The 14,090-nt window shown below is 41.8% G+C and overlaps 1 protein-coding gene across 1 annotated transcript in view; it reads right to left on the bottom strand.

The window, feature by feature from the left end:
• Positions 1 to 14,090, bottom strand: part of DEF6 (DEF6 guanine nucleotide exchange factor) — a 1,409,598-nt gene that overhangs the window by 438,623 nt on the left and 956,885 nt on the right. The window lies entirely within an intron of this gene.

The following is a 14,090-nucleotide window of genomic DNA, read 5'->3' as shown; positions in this document are numbered from 1 at the left end:
TCCCTGTGCCTCTCCTTCTGTCTTTCCTTAGAGGAATCCTTCCTCCGGCAACTTAGAGGGAGGTTGAGTCCCAGCCGGAGGGAGAACTCACAGCAACAGGTTGCTGAGTGGAAGGGGCAGAGGCCGAAGCGGTATCTGGGGGTAAAAGACCCGCCAGCACCAACTTCGACCTCCGTTCCCTCAAAGCCCGGGGGTTGAACCCTGCACAAATGGTACAACCAGATGACAGGTGTTCAACCCCAAGATTCAAGACCGAGTGTGGCCATCTGCTGGGGATAGCTTATGGCCACACTCGGTACATTTTGAAAACACAGCCTTATGGACTTCAGACATAGTAACCCTAAGGCCTAACACACAACACACACAAACAAACTACGCAAAACCCGATAAATTTAAACAAAAAGAGAGAGGAAAGCCTAAACACACTCAACACTAACTAAATCAGGAAAGAAAATAAAGATTTTTAAAACTTTTTTAGTCAAAAACTATTTCTTATCTTCACCAACGCCAGGAGCTCTGGAATTCCGTAGCTACTTGAAAAGCGGCAAACGAAATCTGAGGTCAGTCAGGGCTTGGCAAGGGATTATGGGTAAGAGGGAGGAGCTAGGAGCTCGGAGCCTAAGCTTTTGAATTGCCGGCTCGGATCCGAGGTTGGATCCGATACCCACAGGTTGCAGACGAATGAAGTCTGCCTACTTCAGATTTGATATTTACTCATGTGCCATGACACAAGTCTGGCTTTTACAAGGCTGGAAATTTTAAGATGGATGACATCATCACGGATTTTGGAGACAATTTTGGGAAGCCTGCATGAACTGGATAGCTAGCCATGTCCATCTGCCAAAATACTGGTACTCCACTGGATTGTAGTGGTGACTGCAAGATACTCATTTATGCTCTTTTGACTATACAGACACACAGCAGATGACTGCAGTGAGAACAGAACCCTTAAGTACACCAAGAGAACTCGATACTTTATGCAAGCGTCACGGCACAAGTCTGACTTTTAGAAGGCTGCAAGACAATTTCCAGTGGATGACATCATCATTGGATGTTGGGAGGCCTTCATGAAATGGATATCTAGCCATGTCCAATTGTCAAAATATTGGTACTCCGTGGAATTGTAGTGGTGACTGCAGGATACTCAATTATGCTCTTTTGACTAGACACACACACACACAGCAGCTGACTGCAGTGAGAACAGAACACCTACCCAAGTACACCGACTAGAGAAGTCAGTACTTTACACAAATGCCATGGCACAAGTCTGACTTTTACAAGGCTGCAGGACAATTTATAGTGGATGAGATCATCATTGGATGTTGGAGAGAAAATATTGGGAGGCCTGCATGAAGCTAGTCATGTCCAACTATTAAGATATTAAAGTTCTGCATGTTACCAAATTGATGTGTGCAATGTGTAGTACTAGCTGTTGTGTTTCCAATGTACACGTATACTTTAAGAGACGGCTTTACAAACTATATGCAGACAGCTGTCCACATTACTTCAAGTATTTGAAAACCTGAATGTGTATTTTCATTACAAAGATATGCATGGTATATAAAGCAGTTGTTACTTATTTCTGTAGTGTGGGAACAAGTACTGAGATACCAAGTTTGCAGTGCATGGGGAAGGTAACAGATGGCTGCAGTGGAAACAGTGTTCTTTTCTTAAAAAGTGCCTTCCTTTTGTTTGTGTTTTTATGTGTACTTTCATGGAATGAAGAATAAATGGAAAGTACACCAAAATAATACAGGCTTAATACTACTACCATATTTCTTCATAAGTAAGACCTAACCAGAGAATAAGGTCTAGCATGGTTTTCCAGGTTGGTCATGATATAAGCCCTACCCCAAAAATAAGCCCCAGTTAAGAATGTCAACAGCACACAATGGATGTGTTGAATTATAAAATATTGACACCCGTTGACTGAGGTTATTGTACTCTGCTCACCATTTTTGGACCATTCAGACACCCACCTTCTTCTCTTTGCAGAAAGTCATTAGATTATTTCCCGTGGAGACCTCCAAGATTCTTACTGTAACCCTAATCATCACTCACACTTGACAGTTGAGGTCCTTCGCCCATGGCAGGTGTACTCTGATTGGTCAAAGTACAGACAATGAGTGTAAAGCGAACGCACTTGATAACGAACAGCTGTGGTTGTGTCTTCTTTAACAGTCACCATTTTGTGTTGCCACTCCGATCTCATAAGTCTTCAATTAACCCCCCCTCCCCAGACAAGATGAGTGCAAAAAGAAAGAGCTATTCCATTGAGTACAAGAAAGGAATCGTGGAGGAGTCCCGGGAAAAGAATATGATGGCTTTCTGCAAAGAGAAGAAGTTAGATCTCCAAATGGTCCGAAAATAGCGTGCAGCGTACGACAACCTCAGTCAACAGGCCAACAAGGGAAATGCTAAGAAGTGCAAGTGTGGATCAGGTAGGCAACCATTATTTTCTGAGCTGGGAGACATCATCTATGAATGGATTGCTAACAGGAGAGCAAAGGCTTTGGTTGTGCGCAGGGCTGATATTCAAGCATTTGCCCTTGCAATGGCACCACAGTTAGAAATATCCCCAGAAGAATTCAAAGCATCACAACATTGGCTGGACGGCTTCATTCAGAGATATGAATAGTCTCTAAGAAGATCAACAACACTGTTCAAGCTGGAAGATACTGAAGTTATTAAACGTGCACTTGTGTTCAAGTCCTTTGTTGATGGCATCGACTTTTCTAAATACCAACTCTCCAACATGATTGCTATGGATGAAACTGCAGTGTTTATGGGCCAAGGATCTCAATCAACAATTGATCAGAAGGGTGCCTCAAAAATCTACATTCCCTCCACTGGTTACAAGAGTGCATGTGTTACCTGTATTTTGGCAATTCGTATAGATGGAAAGAAAACCCGAGGTGGCAAAAGAGGTCTGCTAGTCTGGGATTCAGCCAGCACTCACCACGCTAAAGACATGAAGAAATCCCTTGCATGGAGAAGAATAGCTCAAATAAGGATTCCCGCAGGAATGACTGCCTATCTCCAGACTCTTGATATTGCAATAAACAAGCCATTCAAGGACCATTTGTGTATAGAACTCAATGACTACATTGAAAACAGAATGGAGAGAAATCGGTATGGAAACTTTGTGAAGCCTAGCCTGCAAGATGTTGTGACTTGGGTGAAAAATTCATAGGACAAAGTCACTGACAGCTGTTTTGCCAATGCACTACAAGCAGGCTACCTGGACAAGCAATGCTCATTTAAGGAGAGCTCTATTCCTAGGCATGACAAATTGGGGCCAATGGTTCTACAGGAAATTGAGTTGCAAGAAATTCAGGTCAGAATTTGGAGGTTGGAGACTTATGACAATGTTCCTGAAGAAGATGACATGACTGTATTTGAATAGCATTTCCATTATTGGGGCAACAGAATGGATTGCTTCTGCTTTTAGTTTTATTCCCCTCCTCCAATACACATGTATTAAGATTTTTCTGCACCTTCTGTTAAGCATGAAATATTGCACTGTGAAAGCCAAGGTGTAGATATTCTGAAGTTCAAATGTTTGTTGCACTGTTTATGTAGAATTCTCACACAACTGTTAATGCGTTACTTAAAACTGTTGCCAAATAACAGAAGAGTACCAAATAAATGTCAATTTGTGTACATGAATAGATGTCGATTTGTGTACATGAATAAATGCCAATTTGTGTACATAAATGTAGATTTTTGTACGGGGGGGGGGGGGTTATATAAGGCATCCCCTGATAATGAGCCCTAATGCGTACTTCGTTGGAGGAAAGAGTATAGGACCCGGTCTTATTTTCGGGGAAATACAGTACTACTACTACTATCACTACTAATAATAATACTTAATAGTACGTTCTATAGTGCAACACCGAGCAGTGTGTTTGTGTGATAGGCAGCAAAGTGTTTGCACATGTGGGATGCACATTTCCACTGCTTTCCATATTTGCGCATAGTTAAGTGGAAGGCAAACAGAAGCTTCATTGTTACACTTGAGCATTCTCAATACTGAGTGCGTGAAACACACCTGGTGCTTATCTAACTCTGTCGCAGTAGGTGTAAATGCACAGACACATTTATTTTCTAGCCCAGATTATACAGGGTTTAAATCCAGGTGTATGTTCTTATTTTTAAATAAGTATTGATAATGCAATGAAATAATTCGTTATTCCACATTCACTGTGTGTTACCTTAGCACAGCATGTTTCAGTGGCACTATGCAGAGGTAACTGCACCAATGAAGAGCCGTTCACAATCGCTTGGCATTGTTGTGCAATGCCAAACTCAGAGCAAACGCAGGAGGACAAAAAGTGAAGGGCTTCATTGCTTTTTTGTTAGTTATGTGCATTGTCTGTGACTAGCACCTTTAATCTGGTCAAAAATAAACTGGGTTAGATAGGAAAAAAATGAAATTAGGGGCAAGCAGGGAAAGCAATATAAAAATGTGCAGGAGGAAGGTAGAAAAGAACCATAGCTATCCACTTCAACAGTGTAAAATGAAAACATCTACAGAATATTGTTTGAATTTGGACTATTACCAGAACAAAGAGGGGTGACAATAATGCAATCGTGTTGTATAGCCAAGTGTGTCAAGGAGACGTGTGCAAAGTGGAGAGCTATGTATGGGACGATGATTTTTATGTGGGGCAGGCGCCTATTTTTTTTTAATTCACTAATTGAGGAATATTGGGTAAAGGACGTAGGTATTTCTGAATCAAAAAAGTAGGGTAGGTGAGGAAGTAGATGCAAACAAACAAGACAAGACAAAGGCATGGTGAGGGACACAAAAGGTTGGGCAACACCAAGATTGGGGTTAGGCAGGGGACAACAGACGCCCATGGCCATCAAACATGGCAACAGTGAGACTCTAGTCCTCACCCACAGGACTGTCACCACAGCCCCCTTACTCCACTGGCTGCTGGAGTGCTTAATGTCTCGTCATATGGATCATGAGGGAGAGCAGCCTCTCCATCCAGCATAAGCATGCACCAATAGTGTTGTGTACAATCCTATGCACCCACTTTGGAATTTCGTGGGAGTTGATAAAATCCTCACCTCTACCAATACTTCCGGACGGTACCACAGCAACAGCTACCAGGGTAGTGCTACCTGAGGCCATAGGTAGTGCAGGGGCAGCAGAGGCAGTACTGCCAGACAGGTTTCCCACATGTGCTGGGCATCTGAGTTGGAGCTGGTGGAGCAGGGGCAGGCTAAGCCACTGGGGTTGGCCTACCTCCCTGTGCTGTAAAACATTTTTGGATTTGTTAGAGATGGATGACATGGAAATCTGTTGATAACATACAGGAAAAAAGACTTAAAAAATAAAAATTACCACCGTCAAGTTTGACTGTTGAGGCGGAGTGAAAAAAAATCTGTAGTAAAAGTTGACGGTGGTAATTTTTATTTGTTTACCAATTCATTGGTTCTGCGAGGAAAAAAGACTTCCCTTCTTTTGGATCCAACCTTGCTTTGTGTGACTGTGATATGTTTCAATCACATAAATCCTTTTTTATATTTGAATATGTTTATTTTTTTTTTTTGTTTCTCCACTAGGTAATGTTGAAAAACTACTTGCATCTTACATCAATGCGAGACTTTTATTTACGTGATATTTATGTGCATTATCCTTTTGTGTTTTATGTCACCTAGGACTACTGCACCCAAACATCACAATCCCCACACACCCCCCCCTTCAGTGACCCTGACAATCTCAATGTCCAAGCCTTTAGGTGACGTTGTTTTTCTGCTTGACACAGGCCATGGGAATATGTCTCGAAGAATGCAAATTTGGCAGCAGATAGTGGATGATGTCAGTGCTATTGGGTGCTGTAGCAGGATATATGATCAGGTGCGTCATACAGCCACTGGCATGATTTCAATGGACCAGAAGACAGCAGCTGCAGTGGCCCATGGACAGATGGCTACCAGGGGGCCCTGCTACACAGTCACCACAGACACCAAATGAAGACTTCCTGTCCACTGTCAGGGCTACAGAGAGCTCAGTGGAAAGTGCACAACAGCATGTGATTCATGTTGGTGTTGCTCTTTCAAGGAAGACATGCATATCCAAGGAGGAGCTTCCAGGTAGGCCTAACTATGTCAATTGTGAAATATTTCTTGTCTACTATTGACAACAATACTTAAGTTTAAATTTTTTTTTTGGGGGGGGGGGAGTGGTTACAAAGAGCAATACAGTTAACACATTCTGGCTCATTACACATGGGCTTGGGTGGATGGGTCATCTAAGTTTCTGTTAAATCTATTGTTAATGGACATAAAAAGGGCCAAAACATTTCACCCCCTGTGTTACTGTTAATTGTAATGATTGTGTCCTCACCTTTTGTTTAACTTCTTCCAGGACCATCCTCCCTAGCAACTGTAGATTGCCCTGCACATGCTAAGCCAAACATTTTTATTTCAGTACTGATAAGCAGTTCACAGAAATATCTATTTTAGTGATATGTGTGATGCAGGCGTCAGGACTGTGTGTGTGTATTGCTGTACTGTCTGTAACAGTGGCACCACTGCTGGTTTGTTAACATTTATTAAACTGTAGTACTGTAGCTATTAATTTCTTTTCTGTTTGTTGCTTATTATCACAAGTGACCCTGAGAGTGGCAGTGTAGGACTCTTACCACCTGATGTCAGAGTATTGGCAGACTTTGAAGATGATGGTGGTGGTCAAACAGAGGCACAATTGGGGGAGGGGGTGCAGGGGTTGAATCAGACTTCAAGGTTGACATTCAGACATCCCCAGTAATTCCATCGGACACAGCCATTAGGCCTATGCCAACCCATTCCAGTGAGCCTTCAGATATTGGACAGGTGGACTATGAGACGTTCGATCAGGGAAGTGTGGTTACTGTGGCTTTAGGGCCTGCTGACTATGGCCATTGCTAAAGTGTAAGCAAGGTGCTACAGACAAGGGTTGTTAAAGGTACTCGTAGGAGGCCTGCTGTCCATTCTCCACCTGACTCAGGTGTGTCTTTCCGGGCCACTAGATGTATGTCTAGAGCCATCATGGAAGCACAGGGACTTTCCAATAGGGCTTCCAAAGAAATGCTTAGGCTTGTAGATGTGGCACAGGGCGGCATGCGTGACTGCCTCCACCATATTAATTATTCAATGGATAGGATGAATGACACGTTGGAATGGGTGCTGTCTGTGATTTAACATCTGTTGGTAGGGGGACAGCATCCACAAAGGGATAGGTCAGCCCACATCATCTGATGTTAGCCGAAGTGGCCACGGTTCCAGAGAGGCGCTACTTCCATTGCTCCACCAGTGGTTTTGGTGTCCACACCCAGATGAGGCAGGCCATGGGGTCATGGCCCTGGGTGTACTTGAGGACAGCTTGTCCAGCAGACAAGTCATGTTCACGTAGCAGCAGTGCATCTGACTATGGGCGTGAACACGCCAGTGAAACTCCTGGTAAAGTCCGTTCTTATGCTCCGGTACGACAAAGATGAGCCACCACCTCTGCCATGCACAGCTCACACCTGTCCCACATAGCAAGATGTAGAGCTAGCACAGAGCTTGGCTGTGCTCTTGCAGACACTCGCACACTAATATCACCTGGAGTGCTCACACACACATACTCACGCACACTCTCTCACACACACTCACACAACAGTTCAGCTGAGAGGCTTAAAGCTCATTTCTCTGTGGCCATTTGTTACTTTATCCTAATGTCTGTCTGCTTCTCTTTCTTACTCACATGCACTCACCTTTTGTGTCAGCCTTGGTTTCCTGCACCCCCCTTCCCCCACAGCACCCTGTACACTGCGCCATATCCTTGTTTTCTATCTTTTGGATTCAGGGATACATAACTTTGTGGCTGATGCTCAGGGTGCATAACTGACTTAGTGCTTAGAATATCTATGTTTGTGATGCTGTTTTGCTAACTGTACTGCTTTCAGTGATGGTGCTGCGGTATGTGTGATGCACATGATGTGTTGCCTCACAGTTAGACGTTGCCCGTTCTATTCTCAGTTAGAGCGTCTTCTGTGTAGTGACATGCATGAATGGGCGTTCCTTCGTTGAAGGTTGTGCATTAGGCCTGGCAAGCCAGTACGTAAAAATCTACTGCCAATCATTAGCAGACCAGAGTTCCTCTGTGGCGACCTCTAACCGGGAAAAGCCGAAAGACACAAACAAACTGCTTTCTTACAGGATTTTGAAATGTGTACAACATTCCCACACTCTTGCGTAAAAAATCTGGACCAAGCCATAAAAAAAGAGTGGGACAAATGCTGAACAGCAGGGAGACTTTTTAAATATTTTGGTCTTACAAAGTTAGATAATTGATATAATCCAACCATTTTTGCATGAGTATTTTTAAGATTTTTATGATGGATATGAAGTCAGAAAATGAAATGTGTGTCATCAATTCCTAACTTCTCTCTAATGATTTGCCAGTACAAAAGTATGAGGCCAAGCTTAGGACATTTCAGTGACCATCACTAATTTTGAGAGGTGTGAATCTTTAATGTCTGAGGCCTATTACTTGACAGAGGACACAGACATTTATGTCAATGCTGTCATATCTTAAAGTCACTGCTGTAAAAATCAAACACTTTTTACTTACATTACCAAGTAACAGTATTCACAGCTATGACATTCATTTATATAGTTACACATTTTTTGTTTTATTCCAAGTTCAACACTTACCACAAATCTGACAGTTGCTACAGTTTTAGTTCAGGGCTGACTGTCTGATGCTAGGAATACATAGCCATTACATGGGTAGGTAAAGGTCGTGAGTGCCGCCTGGCATCAATGTTACTGTATGTATGTGCATAGGATAACTGTTTTAGCTCTTTGGGTTATGAGTGAATGTGCTACATGTTGCCTCTAAGCCTATGTGAGGGCATATTGAGGACCACTCCGCCTGCCTACACCCACAGCAGCTGCTAGGTCCCCCTCTGACTCCTGACACCATATAGAGCCACATACTAAATCCCAAACAATGCATTATCCAGCATGCATTGCTGCGCCATGTGCACAGTCTTAGCAGACAGTGTAGGGTTTACTGAATCTGCCTCTATATATACACATAAATAGATATATCTATGTATAAAATTTCTCTATCTCTACAGAGTGTATGTCATATACAGACACACACATACAGTATCAAGTAGAAGCTGGTGCATGTATTGTGTGTGCGTGTTTTTAAATTGTGTATATATATATATATTATTTTTATTTTATTTATTTTACATTTGTTGACCGGGCTAGTCTAACTGGATATATGTCCATTTTCAGTAGAGGCCCGGGGAGAAAAGCTCCAAGTTTTAATACATAGTAAAAAAAATAAGTCTACATAAAAGTTAAGACAGTCAAATCAGTAAACAGAAAAAAAATAAAAAAGATAAAATATATACTTTTTTTTTATATACATTATATATATATATATATATATATATATATATATATATATATATACATACATACATATATATATATATATATATATATATATATATATATATATATATATATAAAATGATTTAATAGTTTAGAATCCTTTGGTCGAAAGTTATTTTGTTGAACATGAAAAAGCCAGTCAGCTGATTGCACAAACCAAGTTTCTTTCTTTTGGTGTGACTGAGGTATGGTGAGATAGAGGAATTAGCGGTTTCTCCATTGTACTACAATCTTGGAGTTGGTGCATACAATTAATAGGAGGTGTTGGGACCTCAGTGTAGTTTATCCCCTGAAAAAAAAGTTTAAGTAGTTTTATTTCCTTTTTTTTCAATAGTTTTGGTTTTAAGCATGTGTGCACCACCAACGAGGTTCTATTTTTTGCTTTGTTGGTCAAGTAACAAATATACCAATATATATCTAACTTACATATATATATATCAATAATTACATTAAGCAAATCTCTCTACTGCTGCCCTCTGTTTTGTTGACAGGCTTTGGTCAACAAAAGAGATGGTCGACAGGTGTGCAATATCGACAGTTCCTGGATTTGGGGAATATGCCCTTCCCCCTGGTATTATGAAATTTCAGAACTGGATAAATAATAAGATAAAGGTATGAGGATGTAAGGGGTCTTGCCCCCCCACATAAACAAGGTTTTTAAAATGTGCATGCTCTGAGGAATAAACCTGGAACATGTGCATAAATGTGCCGACATTTGTTTGTCGAAGTTAAACTGTCAATATCACTATTACTCTCTCTTTTCATATTATATATATGGACATACTAAAATTAATTGAAATACCCAAACATTGATGTTGATAACAACGACAAAAAATGTCAACATGCACCAAGCCAAAACCATTGTTTTTTGAAGGGGCAAGTCCCCCACATTCCTGTCACCCTGTGCTGCTTATATAGTCCAACTTTGAGCTCGCACAATACTGTCGAAAGGGCATATTCCACAACTCAGATATTGCAGTGATCTTGCCCTATGCACACAGCCGACTACATTACTGGCTCCCATGGTACAGTACAGTTGTCTAAACAAACATAACCATAACAGCAGATGTTCGAATGATCATCATCATCATAACCCCCCCCCTCCCATTTTCTACACAGGGTTGGGGTGCTGTATCAGCTGTTGTCCTCTCTCTATTCAATGCCACTCTCCTGCCTTCTTTCATACTCATGCCCAGCTGTTGCAGGTCTTCTCTCACACAATCCAGCCACCTCTTTGCTGGATGCCCTTGTTTCTTCTTGCTTCCTTCCTGTCTGTCCCAAATCTTCTTCATTAGATTGTCTTCTGCTTTTCTACACATGCCCCTGTAATCCGCTCTGCTTGACCTATTCTGGTCCTATTGATCACTGCAGCAGTAACTTATACTACATGGGTTATATCATGCATCGGATATAATAGCTGGCCATCTTTCAAAGCTTCAAGGGACCTTCAGTGCACCCAAACCATTAATAATCTTGAGCTGTTTGGGTGCAAAGTCCCTCAGTGTTTTCATGCCAACTGAGACAGGAAGCCTAAGCCTTGACAGGACATTGCTAGGGACAAAAGCAGAAATACATGTCTACACCCTGGGATAAGAAACAGACTAAACACAAGGGGAATGGAGGGATGAAGAGGCTACTGTAGCAGTGATTATTTCAACAGCTAATGTTAATCTGTCAACTGTTCCAGCATGTCTACCCATGGATCCCCTACTTTCAAAGCATTCAAATCTCAAAATGTTTTAAAAGGGATATTGCATTAGAGACCTCCAAGAAAACCGGTGGCTCCTCTTTGGGGTCTTAATTTTGTGTTGGAGTCTAACACTTGCTCCATTTGAACCCTATCATCCAGGCGGTCAGCTGAAGTGGTTTAGGGTCAGGATGCATCAAATACCCCTGGGTTTTGTGCGACTACATCCAGTTTGTGAAGAAGCTTGTGGTAACTGTCACTGGTCAGTTCTAAAAAAGGGAGAATCACTGCTGCCTGGGCCAGATGGGAGTCAGCACAATGATCTTTATGGATTTCTTTTGAATCTTCTTAAGTATACAGAAACATTCCTGTCCAAGTTAAAGAAAAGGAATCCATCTTCCAGGCTTTTCTGCATGGAGTCTTACAGCAGAATTTTGATTTTTGACTGCCGGTTTTTCAGACAGGAAGCAAAAAAGGTCTACTTCAGGAACTCCCCGTAAATGGATCAAATCTTAGAAGACCCCCTCTAGTTTCTATTTGTGAGGGTCTATCTTTGTCCTGCTCAGACCATCTGCCCCACAGTTTTGCTCTGGCAGAATGCAGGTAGCCTGTACAGCGAGACTGTGCTGTAAAGCCTATCCCATACTAACATGGATAGTCTGCATAGCGGGTAAGATCTGGTCCCCCCTTGCCCATTTACATACCACATCACTATGTTACTGCCCACAACAACTTGATGTGATCCTGAGGACTAAAGGGGATTCAGAGGGTCAAATGCCTTGATAAGGGCAAGCACTTCCTTTATATTTATGCGCTTGTGTCACTCTTTGCTATCCCAGATACCTTGCACTTTTACGTCCCTTGCGTCTGCTCCCCAAGCAAAGTCTGAGGTGTCTGTGGTGACGAACTGCTTTGGATCAGGAAGGAAGAGGAGGAGACCTTGATTCAGGAGACACAGCGTCTCCACCAGGTGATTTCTCTTTTCACAAACCCCAGAAATGGAATCTCAAAAGGTTAAGGGTGTTGGTGCTGGGACCAAATAGACGTCAGATACCATTGCATCATTCTCATGTGAAGTCTTGCTAGAGGTATCATGAGAATCACAGATGTCATTAGAACTGATAATGTGATCCAGACACATAATATCATAAGAAATGTCTGAAATCTGGATGGTTATGAATGTGGTAGGTAAGCTTTACACCCAGGGTTACCAAAAAAAAAAACTTGAATGAGGAAGGTGTACAGGTTTTGGAGTGAAAGCATTTAAACTAGGGCACTACCACATGGCAGTTTAGAAAAGAAAGGTCCAGAACTAGTCTCCACACGCATTTCTTTTTCTTTGGCAGAGAATATTCTTGAATAAAAGCATCTTCCCAAGGTACTGCAGATAAAGGAGGAGAAACTGTTTCTATTACTCAATGAGCTGTAGCACAGCAGGAAACAGAAGGGTTTGGTCTGGCAGATGTGGAAAAATTCCCTGGAATGGAGTGATTTTTTCCCATTGCCATCTATAACCCTGACGAATCAGTCTCAGAACACATTTGCCAAATAGAAAAATGAAGAGTCAGACTCTCTGAAAGTGATGAGACTGCTGGTGTGTGTGTGTGTGTGTGTGTGTGTGTGTGCACGCGCTTGTTCCTCACATACACATTCAGACCTGTTAGACTGTCCACTGTTCTTAGGCGTGGTTCCTGCTTTCTATTTAGCACCCCCCCCCCCTTTTAAGCAGCTGCTTACCAGCATTTTGTTGAGATTGTTGGTTTTGTTTCTTGCCAAAACTGGTTGAGGGAGCAGAAAATTGCTTGGAAAATTTAGAGAAGGGTTGAGAAATGCAAGCGACTCCCGCTAACAGCTTACTTCTCTCATCACATTTTTTGTTAACCTCTGCAGCAGATGGTCCAAAAACAAATCCCTATCCAAAGATGAATTTAAAATCTGATTTTTTTTACATCCTCTGGGAGGTTTTGAGAATACAGCCAGGCAAACCTCTTCAACGTAGTACCAGTGTCAACAGCCCTGGATGTGGTATCTAGAGTCAAACACAACTCACATAATGAGTACTGACCACACAAAGCAGATCTTCCCCACAGCAAGGGACTGCAGATAAAACTGTCCTCAAACTTTCAGAATCAGTCAGAATAAACTAATATACAAATTCCAAAAATTAAAGTTGCAAAGGCACTCTCATTTTTTCAGAAACTTACCATTGTTATAACATCCTTGTCCGAAGGAAAAGGATTTCATGCCTCTCAACTGTCCAGATTTTTGCAGAATCTCAAGATTTCTTCCTCTTATTTTTGGTCTGTTTATCATAAAATTTGTGGTTCAATGGCGGAAACCATAATCAAAGAGGACTGAAGTCACTAAATAATACTAAATAAAGGCAGCCATTTGACTTTCAAGCTTCATATATTTCAGAAAATACATAATAATGGAAAATCTGTCATTCTAGCAACTTTCTAAGTTTATATGAGCAATATTTGAAATATGCCCGTATTTTTGGCCCTTTGCCCCCACATTATTTCTGGCTTTGTACAAGATTTCCTGTGTTGAGAGTTATGATTAGAATTAACATTGTTTGTCAAGCAGTGGGATTAACTAAAGCTATAGCTGCTGGGTCAGGTCGGGGATGAGTAAAGACGGAGGAACTTTGCACATTCTATCAGCTTTATATGCAGCAGGCTGGGTGTCAGGAAAACCACAGGCTGTGACAAACATACTGGGGGATGGGAGAAGGTTCTGGGAATTCCAGTGATAACAGCTCATAGTATTTTTGGAAAGACAGACACCTCAGTGCTCGCCCACTGAAAACACTGGCAAATTCTGGACACAGTCTCAGAGAAAGAGAATCCTTGACAGGGACACTCAAAATAACAGTGCTCTCCTCAGAGTTTGAATCAGAAATCTGAAGGAAAAAAATTAGCAACCAAACCTGTCTTTTTAGTCATCTCAG

The sequence above is a fragment of the Protopterus annectens genome, chromosome 7.part0 (genome assembly GCF_019279795.1).
Source record: "Protopterus annectens isolate FY-2018-M chromosome 7.part0, PAN1.0, whole genome shotgun sequence".
NCBI classification, from domain to species: Eukaryota; Metazoa; Chordata; order Ceratodontiformes; family Protopteridae; genus Protopterus; species Protopterus annectens.
Note: the sequence above shows the minus strand (reverse complement) of the source record. Positions and strands in the feature narration are given on the sequence as shown.